The sequence below is a fragment of the Cucurbita maxima genome, unplaced genomic scaffold, assembly GCF_002738345.1.
Source record: "Cucurbita maxima cultivar Rimu unplaced genomic scaffold, Cmax_1.0 Cma_Scf00001, whole genome shotgun sequence".
Classification (NCBI taxonomy): domain Eukaryota; kingdom Viridiplantae; phylum Streptophyta; class Magnoliopsida; order Cucurbitales; family Cucurbitaceae; genus Cucurbita; species Cucurbita maxima.
This window is the reverse complement of record NW_019272017.1, coordinates 10,986,709-11,000,127: the sequence shown is the minus strand read 5'-3', so window position 1 is coordinate 11,000,127 and position 13,419 is coordinate 10,986,709. Positions and strand designations below refer to the sequence as shown.

Sequence of the window (13,419 nt, the reverse complement as noted above, 5' to 3'; positions counted from 1 at the left end):
AATCTATTTCCCGGAAGGGATTGTATAGACCTGCAAGCATCCTCAACATAATCTGACTTGCCTAGCTTTCAAGATAAGGGATTTCACGAAGGTGTCAAGAGTGGTTGCATTTGAACTTCTCCTGCTTTCTTATAATTCCAAGTAATGGGATTGCTACAAGTCCTTGCTAGCTGCAAATTCTGATTTTGTAGTGCTTCTCCGTAACTGAATATCAGTCTTTATCTCCGCATATAAATAGGAATGGAATCACCAGGTGTAGGATGAAAAGCTCATAACCGGTTAAGATTCTATTTTACAGCTTATCTTTAGCTTGAGTATGCTCCCAAGGAGCTGAGAATAGATTCAATGGTATGTTCCCAGGGAAGATCTAGGAATAGGGCTGCTCTTTCCTCTATGGTTATAGTAGTTCAGTGAGCGGGGGAAGGCTAGGAAGAGTTGATGCCTTGCAACATTTCTGTCTTTAGTGGGCATTAGAATATCCATACTTCAATCTCAAGACTAATTTACGGTATATCCATACTTATTGAACTCGGTTAAGAGGCGAAAATTAGCAGTGATTAGGAAGTGAATCAGACTGAGTAGGAACTGAATCAAAGGCATTAGTCAGACTTCCTGGCTCTTTATACTCCATTGCGAAAGAAATGAGTCTGGATCTTAGCGCTAACTTAACACTTGACCCGACTATGCTTTGAACATCTATAGCTTCAAGATAACCTTCAAGAGTGGCATGGAATGTTAGGGTTTGCCTCTAGCTACTATCGAATTTCGATTCTTTTCTCTCTGTTAGATAGACGGTGAATAAATCCTAACTTCTTTCTCTGCTCTAGTTTTCTCATTTTTCTTTCTTGGATTGACAAAAGATGCAAATGACTGAACTCTGGCTAAATTAGGAATATAATCCAGGATGAGGAGAGGCAGCGGGAATTGAATCAAAAGGAAAAGGTTGATTCTTCTTATTGTTTCATCTGGTAAAGGAGTATTGATTTAATAGGAAGGAGTATGACTCTTTTACTCTTTAATCAGGTTCAGTAGTTCAGGCAATAGAGTAGAGGTTGAGTCTTGAAAAGGAAGCAGCTAATCTAATTAATGAATTTACTCGACTGTAAATAAAGCAGCTAACTCTTGAATTTCTTCTGGTTTCGGCTTGACTGACTTCCTGTCCCTGAATTTCTTCCTTACGGTTACTATTCATTCACTTCTCTTTCTTTCCTTCCCGCTCAGGAGTATTGATTTAATAGGAAGAACTATTGATCTTTTACTATTCAGGCAATGGGTGAAACCGACTGATAGGTGAATGGGGAGTCAATTCATTAGCAGCTTGACAGGCGAGCTCCGGCTGCCCCTCTATTACCAGATGTTCTTGTTGAGTTATTCTTTCACTCTTTCACTCGTTCTCTTTTCTTTACTCTCGCTATAGGTTGAAATGTGGCGATACCTTTCTTTACCGTCACCTGTTAGCTCTATCCGCCACGGGTTAGCGACATAAAGTACGAATAAAAGTTCATTGGTACATTTTCTTCTACAACTGACTGAACTATCATCACTATTCTTAAGCCTAGACTGACTGGGGGTGTGTCATATGCAACAAAATCTATCTCGCTAAGCTTCATTCTTCAAGCATTCCTCTACTCTATTTGTGAATTCATTGTTGAGAAAAGGGTATATGGATTCCGGATCATAAAGCAAAGGGAATCCGCGACCTATGTTGTGACCGAAGATTGAATGAAGGTAGTACCTACGAACCAGGAACTGATAGAATTGATGATTTGAACAGGGTGCTGCAGAAGAAGAAAGAAAAAAAGGTATAGAGGCTGCTTTATTAGATAAAGGCTGGCTGGAAAAAGATACAAGGTGGAAGTAGAAATATAAAGGTAGAAGTAGAAATCGAGTTGCAAAAGGAATTGACTCCTCAAAGGGGGTAGGAGAACTAAGCTAAGTCAGAAAGTCTTTCTTTCTTTCTACTAGCAGGGGGCGAGCAGAGTTATAGCAATTTTACTCTTTTCCTAAGGGTTGGTTATTCCTCAGCTTAGATTTTGAATAGCCCCAAGATCTTTTGGTCTAGGGCAATAAGGAGAAAGAATACGCTTTACCCAGTTAAAAAGGGTTCGTTCAGTAGTGATTTCGTTTACAGGACAGGCAATGAATTAGCGGCTTGACCGACCTACGAGTCTTTGAGTGAAATCAGGGACAGAAGTATATAGTATAGAGCTAGGAGGTTACAATGCTTTTTTCAAGGAGCGAGCAAATCCTTTCTTGTCTTCTTGCTTTCTTTTGTCTTTCCTTCTGCATTACCTTGTGTTTGAGTTCAATCTGTCTAATTCTTGCTTGCTTGGTCTTTCCTTCCAACAATGAATAGGTGAATGAATAAATAGGGAATCGTTTCATCTTCACTCTGATTCTTCTTTCGTCTTTCTCTTTTTCTCAGTAAATTCCTTTGATGTTTCTCCCTTCATTTTATCCTGCAGCGGATTGATTTATTTGTCCAAAAGCTCCTTCTTCTTTCGCTCTAGTTCCCGATTTATTTGCTTCTGCTAGTGGGACAACTATGGTATCTTGGTAATTAACCTCCTGCCCCAATGGGTTCCTTAATGCCTGACCTCAAAAAATAGTTAGAATTGAATCTAAAGAGATTGCCTTTGACCTTTCATCAACTAGTTGGATTGAACCTTCATTCAAAGTCTCACTTATTATCATCTTCTAAGAAAAGGAGCTCTTAGCATTACTTTTGCCCATTGAACGTGGTCGACCATTATTAGGCTTGGATTAACCCATCTTCAATGGCAGTAGTCCTAACTAAAGACTAAAGAAAGAGCAATCTGCTTGCTGGGCTAGTGAGACTGATCGAGAAGTACTTGAAGCTCGTTGAGACCTTTCTTTGCTTTGTCATTTTCATTCTCTACTTCTGCACTGGGACTTTCTTCTATTCTAGGCTAAAGCCCCTTTACCTTAGTATACTAAGGGTAGCAAAGCCGGAAGCCCTCTTTCAGTCAATTATTCAGATAGATAGCAGAGCTTTCGGAGTACATCAATCGACAGTACCAACTGAGGCTTCCAAGCCCACTTGACTTTCTGAGCTTGCGAAAGGAGAGACCAGAACAAGGTTTCCTACCCGCCGCCCTTGCTGAAAGGGGAAAGGTAACTGAATTGTATCATACCAAGCCTATAAGAATGAATCCCTTACACTGCAGAGCAATTTTGGCACGGCACATTTCGCGGATTTTTGCCTAATTTAACTAGTCAAAGTACGTTCGAGAAGTTGTCAAAGATCTTGTCTTTAAAATAATGAGTATATGTTGTGATCAATCAAATCAGCAGGCTGAACCTGATCACCTTGAAAGATTGGCGAAGAACATAAGCGGTTGAATCAGAGTACTAGGGCTAGGGAAAAGAAAAAAAGTCATTCATCAGTACTTTCTTTACTGTGGATGATGTCGAAAGAGCATCTAGTAGTTAAGCTTGTTCACTGAAGTACCTTATTATTACGTACGTACGGAACAAAGAACCTTTTGACTCGACACGAGGTAATGCAATAAATAAGAAGCAACCCTCAACCTCACACCCTCGCTCAAAGCTCCATTATACTATAGTCTATTATAGTAAGGGCTCGTGCCTACGCCTTTTCACACGTACTCACTCATCTTTATCGGCAGCTCCCTCTCCCTTCCGGTCGAGCACTTTTATCCTCTCCCTTATTGAAGGAGGTAAAGCAGCTTCCCTCCCTTGCTCTTGCTCTACCTCTATTTACTGTGGACTAGGACAGGTTAGTCCTGTTCCCCTTAGCATCAAATGAAAAGAAAGCAAATGAACGAACCAAACGCTCTTTAGTTTCAAAAGCATCCGCCTTTTCGATCCTGCCGAAGAAAGAGAAAAGAATAAGCAAGCTAGGAAGAGGCCCCTAAGCTCGCGAGAAGGAGAAGGGCTCAAATACAAAGAAAGGCAAGACACGCGTTAGAGAGGCACTAGCAAGACAAGGCGCAGCAATCTAATGCACTAATGCTAATGCACGCTATCTACTACCCCTAATCTAATGTGCTACTACCACGCTATACTGCGCACCAATGCTGACACTATACGCTTTAGCCCTATCAGCAGCAGAGCTAGCTGGGGAAGAGAGAGAAGGTTGGTTGGGTTGCTCAGATGATGATGAAAACGTAGGCAAGATAGTCACAGATGAGATTCCAAGAGGTTTGTCTAAGATGGGCATGGAAGCTCTCCCCTAAAATCAAATGATTCTCGAGACGTACGCATAGAGAAGAAGAAAGGCGCATAAGGTCAGGTTGCGGAATGTCCTCTCTCGTCGACCGGCAGAATAAACAAGAGTGTGACTACTAAATGTCTGGTTAAGATCTTCTTGGTAGAATGATTCGGATTTGATTGGTCCTAGCACTCGTAACGAGACAATTAGGTGTGGGGATAGGACGCGAGATGAATCACAAGGTCCCGCTGTTTTCTTTACCTTGTCGGCCTTCTTTATTCAATTCATTCCATGTCTTTTCTTCCTTCCCTTCTTTGACCTTTCTTTGGAACTCTAATCATCCCAGGAATCAGTAGTAGCTCCAAAGGACCAATCCACTCATTATGTGTATGATAATCAGGTAAGCATTGTTCTTCCTTAACCTTCTTCTACCTTTGAAGATAGCAAGGGCATTGAAGCAATACCCATGGGGACCAATCATTAAGGCAAGTCAAAGCGTGGACAAGAAAGGAAAGAAAGCAGTCCGTGAATAGAATCAATCCCTTCTCGATAGCCTTAGGAAGAGTGAATAGGCACAGTACAGGTTTAGACAGAAGAAAAAGAAAGAAAGAAAGTTGCCAATTCTCTTTCGAGCTAGTCTTCCTTTAACTATGGATGGAGATTCTAGGGGATAAAAGAAAAATCACATGTATACATCCTAAGCGTAGGCAAGCGAGGACAAGGGGAAGGGAAGAGAGTCTTTCCTTGATTTTTGGCATTCAGTAAGTAGGTCAAGTAGTAAGTAGCCTAATAAGTAGGCTAACTAAATAGAATAGGCAGGCATGTATGCTTTCTTTCCCTGAAACTCTGTTATAGGACGGAGAGGAGTATTGTATTGACCACTTTAGAAAATGCAAAAGAATCAGTCAATAGCGTTTTCAACTCTTTTTTATATGCTCCTTAGGTTAAGCAGCAACCTCTTTGAGCTCTTACCGAATCCCAACAAACCCTATACCCTATATCTTGAGATCACAACTTCTTTCAAGGACAGCTTTGAGAGAAGAACTTGTTTGTGGCTCCTTTTCATTCATTCTTTCTTCACGAGCTTGTAGAGAGCCCATGAGTTGATCAATAGTAATGGAATCAAAATATTTCTCTTTCTCAATAGCAACAACAAGATACATTGAATTTCGGATCGCAGGATTTTTTGTTCAATTACTTGAACATACTCTAAATTCTCACCCATATACACCCACGCATTTGATTAACAACAGCCAATACTATTGACGAACAAAGAAAGAACGGACTAAAGCCTCAAAAAGAGAACGAATGAAGAAGGAAAGGTTGAATGACTTTACCTAGAACAAGAACTGACTGGACTAGAGGTTAATGGGAAGGTGAAAGAAGAAGGAATTGGAGAATGAATCTTCAGTCTTAGTTTACTGTGAAAGAAAGGAGTTAAGTCAAATTAATCTTGATTGAATTAGTCTTTCAAGCTGAATCAAAGGAAAGCTAAGAGAAGAGAACGAGTTTACCTCCTGAAATCAGATGTCAGAAAAGAAGAATCAGAATAACTGGGTCAGGTAAGAAATCTAATAATATGTTCAGGTTCAGGGTCGAAGACATGAAACTGAGTTTACGAGGGGCAGGGTCGAAGACATGAAACCGAGTTGAGGTTCAGGGTCTCAGACGCTCGACGAGAAAAGGGAGGAGAGGGTGTCGGTTTAGGTTTTCGTTTTTTATTAGTTTTAGATATTGGGTGTTGTAAGATACTATCAATCCAAGATTTAGTATTGTTTTGGCGGCATGTCTGAGCGGTAAGGTAAGGCGTGGGCCTGCGAATCCCTATTTACCCAGTTCAAATCTGCTGGGTGTCGTCTCATCAACAAACAAAAGAATGGTAAAGACTTTGATTTATAGCTGATATAACTTTCTCATTGATTTTCCAGGAGAAGACAAGCCTCTTTTCTTTCTCTTTCTCTTTAGATTTGCTTGATTCTAAGCATTGTTGGGGTTCTTTAAAATGCTATACATCCTTTCGTCTAGGTTTCGGGTTTCAAGAGAATTTAGTAGAGTAATGCTAATCATTAAATCTTGCTGCTATGATAACCCTTCGACTCCGAGTGTCTACTGATTGAGTCTTGAATTAGGGAATCTCATTTGATTTTGAGTTACGGATAGGGAAGAAGATACTTTATATATGGACTCATGCATGAAAGTATCCGAGTGCTCGAGCAATCAATCACTATTATATTGAATGGCTAATTTCCTTTTGAATCTTAAAGGAACTTCTTTTCGATAAGCTCTAGCATGTAATAGGTCATCCCATCTCCTGTTTCTCTAAATAGGGGGAGATTAGATCAAATGAGAAAGGAATAATAGTATGGTTGGGTATGCGATAGCTAGTGGTTGATTGACTCTTTTTATACTCTTTGTAATGTAATGAAATGCAGGAGAACAAAAGACTAGGTCTGATTATTCCTACATGGTACTAATTTCAGACTTCCAAGAGTTTCCCCGTCTCTTTCTTTGATTTGTACTTAATTTGATTATACTAACATATAAGAACTTGTTATAATTCTATATTTTTGGATTGTTTCATCAATGGTGTTGTGCCCGAATCTCTTTTTGACTATGCGCTTTCCACTATTATTAGTTCATAATAATAATGAGTGAGCAATTATAGAATAATTCTTTTCTTTCTATTCATAGAGATAGGGGGCATAATTCACATGGGGTAAGTCGTCTCGCTTGGGCTGCTTTAATGCTACTCTTTATTCTCTTTCACTCGGAGTATGGGGAAGAAGTAAGTGGACTCTCTCTAGAAGTACTACTAATTGAAGAATGAAACTGTCTCGTATGGATTGTTTTTGGCTTATTTGATAGATCCTTCTCCAACACTTTTGATCTTTGTGACAGTAAAAAAGAGGATTATCCCTTTAAAAGTAGATACATACTTTCGACACGCAAAGAAGATAGACATAGTGGTTGTCCAATGAGATACTCTTCCATAAGAATCTACTACTTCATAATAAGATAGTACCTCGGCCTCATCCATATTACGGTGCTTCCCACTTGTTTGATTTCTTCTTCTTAGTCTTTTAGTTCTTTTCTTTATTAAATAGTAGGATTTCTGCTTCTTTTATCGAACTCATTTCATATGATGGCTCAAACATGAAAGATGGGATTGACTAATTCTTTTATAAATCCGAAGAGAAAAGGTGCCTACGGAACCGAACCCCTGGATTATCTGTCAATTGCTCAATCAATTACTTCTTTATCATGCTAGAATAAGGAAGGATTAGTGGGCGGCGCGGGGGCCTTTCGATTATTTCATTTCTGATTCATTGGAACCAAGGTGAATGTATGAAGCAAAGAATATAGAATGGGCCACGATGGATATTTTATTAACTAACTAGACATATATGTAATTGAGATGATATCTCTAATAGAAAGATATATATTGTAGATGAATTTATATTCAACCTCTAGTTTTATAGAGTACAATTTGATACACTTCAATAACAATAAGAGTATGGTAGAAGGATTCAGATCTTTCTTTACTAACTAACTCTCGGATCTCATAGAAGACTTCTCTCGTAGAATATTGATAATTCTAGTCCGCCAATTTCATTTAAGATGCGAAATGGGAATCCTTGTCATTTTGCTTATCTTCAATCATTGATAAGAACAAAGAAAGTCAAGATTAATTCTTTTTAATCACTTTGACTCTCTTTACGTCTATTATTAAGTAAGCAGTAGGAACTATAATGAACGAACAGTGCAGTAGCAATATAAATGCTAGAATAGAGACGACTTCAATAATCTCTTTGTTTCTGTTTTGATAGGAAGATCTTTTATCCATACCGAATTCAAAGAAAATGGGATTCCCGAGATGCAAGAAAGAATTTCTTTACTTTTAGTTTCTTTCGTCTTTCTTGCATTCTTTCTTTTCTATAATCTACTGCCCTCTCCTCTTGTCCAATGCAATTATCTGGTTTAGTCTCATTATCAGGCTACCTTTACTTACTACCCTCAGTTTATAAACAAACTCAAAGCAAAAAATAACAGGGAAATTCATTCAAGGAAAAGGAGGTAGGTTCGTTACTCCTGACTTTTTGTGTATCGTCCTACCTAATTCCCTTTGTGTATGTGCTTCCCGAAAAGGTATAGTAGTCTATTCCATTAAATGTGGTGGGTGGCATAATGAACTAGATCGAGTAGGGTATTCTTTCTTTTCTGAAATATGATGCGCGATTCGAAGGAGTTTTCTGTCTTGCATTATTCCATAGAATTCTATATATCAATTCTTTGATTTAAATCATACGAAGGCTAGTACCCTTCGGGAAGTTATTGGTTTGCCATATGCTATAAACGAACAGGATGAAACTCTCTCATACTTAATCTCATTGGTAAGATTAGGTTAGGTAGGTGTATATTTCGATCTCACATTAAGCCAAGAAATTCATTCAAGGAAAAGGGAAGGTAGGAAATCTGGGGAAGAGAGGAATAGGGATCCACAAGTTCTTGTTAGAATTCTTTTTCTCGCCAAGTCTCATTACTGCTTTATCAATGATTCGGTGAATGGATCTATATTCAAGGGTGTACATGTCTCCATCAAATGAATTAGGGTGGGGCTCATCCATTTAATTAGGATCAAATCCAATAAACAAACCATTTTACCTAGACTAAGTAGAGTAATCAATCCTCTTTTTCGTTCCTAAATCAGCGAGTGGATAAGACCCATTTATGTACATTCATTTCTAATAATTATAGAGATGCAACTCATCGTGGCTAGTGGCTTATTCAGTCAGAAATTGAATCAAACAAATAGGCCTTTTTCACTAAGTGGTAGAGTAACGAATGCCATGGTAAGGCATAAGTCAGCGATTCCAATCCGATAAGGATGAAATTAGAACAGTAGACCTTTTTCCTTTCATTTTCATATTGATTTGGTACACACACAAGAATCCGGCGCTATTTACGATTCAATCATCTTGTTTGTACACGTTCTATAGGCAAACATGGCTATCTATTTCCCTTTCGGGCCACAAAGAAACGAACGGTTATTCCAAGTCACTATGAGCCCTTTCAAGATCTCTTTCTTTGATTCCAAACAAATATAGAAGATAAGATCCATTTCTATCTATGTGCCAAAGATTTTCCATATTGATCTTTGTTGGTCCAACAATGTGACGAAGAATAGAAAAGAGAACAACTAGATTTGAATTTACAGTATTTAGTGAATAATAATATTGATCTAGATCAGGTTATAGACCATAAATGATTTTGATATTCAAAACCCCTTAGCAAAGAAGGGACAGTAGAAATCATACCGCAATGATAGACTCGAAGGCCCGGAAAATGCTATGAGGTCTTCAAAATGGTTCAAGTTAGTTGAATAGGAGGATCACTATGGCTATAGCCGTTGTTAAATTGACCAAAGACTTAAAATTCTTTATTCGAGATTATAGATGACTGGTTACGGAGTGACTGGTTCGGTGTTGTAGGTTGGTCCGGGCTATTGCTCTTTCCTTGTGCCTATTGTGCCATACGTAGGAGGGTGGTTTACAGGTACAACCTTTGTAACTTACTTAATGGTATACCTAACGATATTGGATTCGCAAGTTTCTATTTGGAAGGATGCAACTTCTTAACCCGCCGTTGTTAAGACAGACTCCTGCTAATAGTTTAGCACACTCTTTGTTCTTACTATGGGGTCGCACAAGGAGATAGATTTGACTCTTTGGTGTCCATTAGGTGGTCTGTGGACTTTGCTTTCTTCGGACTAATAGGTGTTGAATCTTACACGGCAATTTCAATTTGGACTTGCTTGATCTGTTCAATTGAGACCTTATAATGATCATGCAATCGCAGGGACCAATTGCTATTTTTCTTTCTGTATTCCTGATTTATCTCCACTAGGGCAGTCTAGTCTTCGTGTTGGTTCTTTGCCCCTAGTTTTGGTGTAGCTGCTATATTTCTATTCATCTTTTACAAGGATTTCATAATTGGACATTGAACCCCTTTCATATGATGTTGCAGGTGTATTGGGCGCGGCTATACGTCATGGTGCTACCGTAGAAAATCCCTTATTTGAAGATGGTGATGGATGGTGCAAATAGATTCCTTCCGGGTAACCCAACTTATCCATTTATACGGTAAACTACTGGGGGCGGGCTCATGTAGCCCATGCCGGATTAATCGTATTCTATTCTGGGTCGGAGCAATGAACCTATTCGAAGTGGCTCATTCGTACCTGAGAAGCCCATCTATGAACAAAGATCCATTTTCCCTCCCCGCCCGCCTAGCTACTACTCTAGGTTGGGGCGTAGGCACTGGTGGGTAAGTAAGTTATAGACACCTTTCTGTACTTTGTGTCTTGAGTACTTCACTGAATTTCCTCTGCAGTATTGGGTTTTGATGGTATTTATCATGCACTTCTGGGACCCGATACCCTTGATCTTTTCCATTCTTCCGTTATGTGTGGAAAGATAGAAAGCAAATGACTGCTTGGGTATTCACTAAATTAGGTATAGGTTTCTTCTAGTATTCAAAGCTTTTGATTTGGGGAGCGTATATGATACCTAGGCTCCGTGGGGAGGAGATCTAAGATCAATTACCAACTTGAACCTTAGCCCAAGTGTGATATTTGGGTATTTACTCAAATCTCTAGGGGAGAGAGGAGGATTGATTCTTAGTGTAGACGATTTGGAAGATATAGTTAGGGGGCATGTATGGTTAGTTAGGTTACATTTGTATACTTGGGGAAATTTAGCAGATCTTAACTAAACCGTTTGGCTTGCCGCGCACTTGTATGGTTTGGAGAAGCTTACTTGTCTGATAGTTTGGGTGTTTTATCCCGTTTTTGTTTTATTGCTTGTTCTTTTGTCGGGTTCAATAATACTGCTTATCCGAGTGAGTGAGTTTTAGGGGCCGACTGGACCCGAAGCTTCTCAAGCTCAACCAACCATTTACGTTTCTAGTTAGAGACCTCTTGTAGCTAACGTTGGATCAAGGACCTACTCTACTACTAGTTTAGGTAAATATCTAATGCGTTCTCCGACCATAGAGAAAAGTCATTTTGAGGGGAGAGATAGAAAGAAAGAGACTATGTGCTTTTGGGATTTGCGTGCTCCTTGGTTAGAACCAATAAGGGGTCCTAATCGTTTGGACTTGAGTAGGCAAAGATATACAACCTTGGCAAGACCTTACGCAGAATATATGACCCATGCTCCTTTAGGTTCTTTAAATTACGGGGGTGGTGTGTAGCTACCAAAATTAATGCAGTCAATTATGTCTCTCCTAGAAGTTGGTTAGTTACCTCTCATTTTCTTCTAGGATTCCACCCATTTGTAGGTCATTTATGGCATGCAGGAAGGGCTCGAGCAGCTGCCGCAAGATTTGAAAAAGGAATTGATCGACCTTTGAATGACTCCTCTTAACTGAGACAAGCGATCTAATGAAGGCAAAATTCATTGGATTCCACCATATATATATCAGGTTGGACAGATCAGGTTATATTTGAAAAGTCTGACTTTTTCCTTTCCTCAGAACTATCTCTTTTTTTCTTTCTTCCGCCGTCCGCTAGCCATATTAGAAGGGGGCTCACTCCCTCCCTCCCTATAACTAATGAAATACTAGAATTTCTTAACAAGTATCTTGCTTTATTCTGATTACTCCGGGATTGCAACAAAGAGCTAGAATCAAATCCCCATCCGTATGGTCAGCTACAATTTACACAAAACAGATTAAGCAGTTGGAGATAATTATATTTGAGTGCCAAAACACTTCTTTAAGCCTAAGATAAAGTCCTGACTTCGATTGAGGTGATGTCACAAGGTAGGTCAGACCCTTCTCAGCTCTTATTAAAGCCTTGAGCCAACCAACTGTCCAGTCAGAATCAAGAAAGTCTCTCCCCCTAGAGGTAAACCTATTCCATTGGTCTCCCAATTACATTGCCTCTCCCTCGGACACTTATTAGTTTATAAGCCGGAACGAACCCTCAGCTTAAAGAAAGAGTTGACTAGACTAGGTAATCTCAGCGAATAAAGGATAGAAAAAGCAGTTCAGGATAATTAAGAAATCAGAAGTATTGCTCTTTTACAGTTCAAGAATAAATAGTCAAAGGATCATGATGAATAAGGAGTGAAAGCTATGAGACCCATAGGGCGAAGGAGCGAAAGCTGTGAGACCAAGAGGGAGAGGAGTTCAGACTTGAAAGACTTAAGGTTCAGGGGAAGGTTTTCTCTTGAGTTGAGTCTTCCTGTTCAAGATCATTAAAGGTTGAGGATAGATAATTAATAAGGAGTAGTTCTCTTTTACAGTTCAATCCGGGAGAGAAAAAGAGTGAAATCAGGGACAAGTTATTGAGTTAAGTCTCTTTTCGATCTAAACTAATTACCTAAAAAATAGGGATTTGATCCCCAAAAATAGGGGGAGGATAGAATGAAATTGATTTCAGCAGCTTTTGTTAGGGAAAAACCGATTACGAGGTTTTACAATTATATGGGGATAGAATTTATTTGATTTCCTATGCTCCTGTTAGGGAAAAACCTCTTTTCGAACTTTTACAGTTATATGGGGATAAAATTTCTTAGCTTTCCTATGCGGCTGTTAGGGAAAAAGCTATTACGAGGTTTTACAGTCATATAGGATAGAAGAAATTTCTTAATGATCTTTGCAGGTTCAGGTTCAGGCAATGGAATTGTGAGACTCGAAGATGCGCGAAGCGGCTCGACTATAAAGTAGAGGAGAGGAGAGGAGTGAAGGATCTAGAATAAGGAGAAGGAGTTCTTTCGTCTTTCCTTACAATTCACTCTCATTCATCTTTCTTTCGTCTTTCCTCTCCTGTCAAGCAGCTAATCTTTCGTCTTTCAAAGCAGCTAATTGATTCAAAGACTGTAAACTCCTTCAATCAGTCAAAGGGTTTCGGTTCAGGTTAAGATTCTGTCTCATTCTTCTTTCGTCTTGAAAAGCAGCTAATTCATTTAATATCCAGTCAAGGAGGTTCAGGTTCATTAATCTTGTTTCGTTGAGTCTTTGTTTACAGTTCGGGAAAGAAGAGAAGGATTGAATATGCTCCACTGTAAAGGTTCTTCCATTCAAATAGCTTTACCTTGTGAAAGACAGAGTTCCATCCGCTGGTTCGTTCAGTAGTATAGCAGTGAAATTAGGAAAAGGCGGTCCGGTTGAGTCGAATTAATCTTTCTTACTTACAAGAGAGAGAGGTGAACAAGAACTGA

At 39.2% G+C, this 13,419-nt stretch overlaps 1 long non-coding RNA gene across 1 annotated transcript in view; it reads left to right on the top strand.

Annotated features, from left to right (window-relative positions):
- The window catches only part of LOC111490343, a 67,955-nt gene that overhangs the window by 17,969 nt on the left and 36,567 nt on the right, over positions 1-13,419 (top strand). Inside the window, exon 2 of the long non-coding RNA XR_002719551.1 lies at positions 5,783-5,789. This is a non-coding gene — a long non-coding RNA (uncharacterized LOC111490343). The remainder of the gene's footprint in view (positions 1-5,782; positions 5,790-13,419) is intronic.